Here is a 2500-nt window from a genome sequence, read left to right on the forward strand (position 1 = left end):
GAACGTGATGTAGATAATGTGGATGAAGCCACTAGGTTGTCTGATAATTACGCATTGACCCATAAGCTGTATCATACTGACGTCACTCCTAAAATTGGAAGGAACAGAGTGTGGGAAGAGCGTCAAAATTACAAGGCACAAGGTAAGACTACGAGTTCACAGGTATCATCAGGGGGAGTTTATAATAAATCCTTTAATAGAGGTTTTAGAGGGGCAAGTCAAAATAGTTATGGTCCTAGTGTTAGTGCTGGAAAAGCAGGATCCAGTGGAAATGATCAGTTTAGACCCCGTTATCAAAGTATAGGCGAAAACTTTAGAGATTTTGTATGTTTCAGTTGTGGCAAACCAGGACACATCAGTAGGAGTTGTCCACATCGCACAGAAAACCGTCCAATTCAAGTGGTAAATAAAGTTAAAGATAAACCTGTACATTCTAAGAAGGATGATCATAAACCTGAAAATACTATTGCATTGTTAAATCAACCGCAAGCATGTGGTGACATTAGTCCTTGTTTGTTTGCTTCTCCCCTTAGGCCAGGTAAGAGTTACTGTAACAATAGCATTGATAATAATGTATGTAATGTTGATGAGAATATTGGTTACAAAATGGGTAACAATTGTGTTCAAAATGTTAATAATGTTGGTTATGTTGAGACTAATGTAAAAGAAAATAGAATGGCACTACCTGAAAAGAGTACCAGATCCAAAGGTACTGAATTGTATGACCCTTTTATGGGAGAAGGTTGGTTACACCTCCCTTGTGTTGAAAAAAAGAAAGTAAGGTGGTTAAGAGATACCGGAGCGGTACAGTCTGTAATGGTAAGAAATATGTATGACCAGTGGAAGGATACTTGAGAGTATGTACTTCTGCGTGGGTTTGGTCCTGAATTCTCGGCTCCATTAGTAGAAGTAAAGTTGGAAACTCCGTTAATTTCGGGATTTGTTAAAATTGCTTTGGTGAGAGAAATCCCAGTGTCGGGAGTAGAGTTAATTCTTGGAAATGATTTATGTGGAGACAAAGTTTTTGGTAGCAGTAATCCAATTTTGACAGAAAAACCCTCTAATTCTTCATCTATTACAGAAGTTGAATGTACATTTCCAAACATATTTCCTGCTTGTGCAGTTACTACAAGAAGTAAGAGTACCGAAGGAAAGGTAAAGGATGACGACGGTTTGGATTTACAAAATTTGTTTAAAGACAGTCCAGAAACACAAGTAAGTAAATTCAGTACTCCTTTGCGAATGCTGAAAGTTAATAAGGAAGAATTTGTTAAATCTCAAATTGAAGATGAGAATTTGAAGGTAATAAGAGATAATGCCCTTGTTGATATAAATGATATCGAGAAGGAAGGCAAGTGTTACTTTGTTAAGGATGGAGTCCTAATGAGGAAGTTTAAGAGTAGAAATGTTAATGATGTTGTAGAACAAGTGATTATTCCAAATAGTTATAAGAATTTTGTTCTAGGTATTGCTCATGACAGTAGTTATTCTGCTCATTTAGGTATAAACAAAACTTATGAGAAATTATTGAGGTATTTTTATTGGCCTAAGATGCACAAAGATTGTAGTGAATATTGTAAAAACTACGATTTATGTCAAAAAGTAGGCAAAGCTCAACATGACCCTAAAGTGGTGCCATTGCAACCCATTGAAGTTCCAGGTGAACCCTTTGAAAGACTGGTTTTGGATTGTGTGGGACCTCTTCCTAGGTCTAGCAAAGGCAACGAGTATTTGCTGACAATTATGTGTAGTGCTACCAGATTTCCAGAAGCTATTCCTTTAAGAACTGTGAGTGCTGATAAGATAATTGAAGCGCTTTACAAGTTCTTCTCGCTGGTTGGTTTGCCAAAAGAAGTACAAACTGACCAAGGAACCAACTTTAAGTCTTAAAAAGTTTACATCATTTTTAGCCTGTCAGAATATTAAGCATTGCTTATCATCTCCTTATCACCCACAGAGCCAAGGAGTGGTCGAACGATTTCATCGAACCTTCAAAACCATGCTTCGCACGTACTGTTGTGAAAATGAAAAGGAATGGGACGTCTACATCCCAATGTTGCTATTTGCCGTTCGTGATAGCGTACATTCATCGTTGGGGTATTCTTCTTTTCAGTTAGTATATGTCCATCAGGTAAGGTCGCCCATGGAGGTGATAAAGAATCAATTGATTTCAGATGAAAAGGATTCTATCACTTTACAAGAAATGAAGGAAAAAATAAAGAAAATATGGAAAGTAGCACATGAGAATCGCGAAATGGTACAAGAAGGGATGAAAAGAAACTACGACAAAAAGGCTGCAAAACGTGAACTCTACATCGGAGACAAGGTTCTAGTGTATCTCCCTACATCTGGTAAGGTTTTTAACCAGAAGTATATAGGACCTTGCACGGTGAAAGAAAAAGTAAGTGATGTTAACTATCGAATTCAATTTCCTACAGGACGAAGGAAAGTTAAAACTTTCCATATTAACAAGTTGAAAAGGTATAATGAATCCAGTGGA

The sequence above is a fragment of the Palaemon carinicauda genome, chromosome 33 (genome assembly GCF_036898095.1).
Source record: "Palaemon carinicauda isolate YSFRI2023 chromosome 33, ASM3689809v2, whole genome shotgun sequence".
In the NCBI taxonomy this organism is placed as follows: Eukaryota; Metazoa; Arthropoda; class Malacostraca; order Decapoda; family Palaemonidae; genus Palaemon; species Palaemon carinicauda.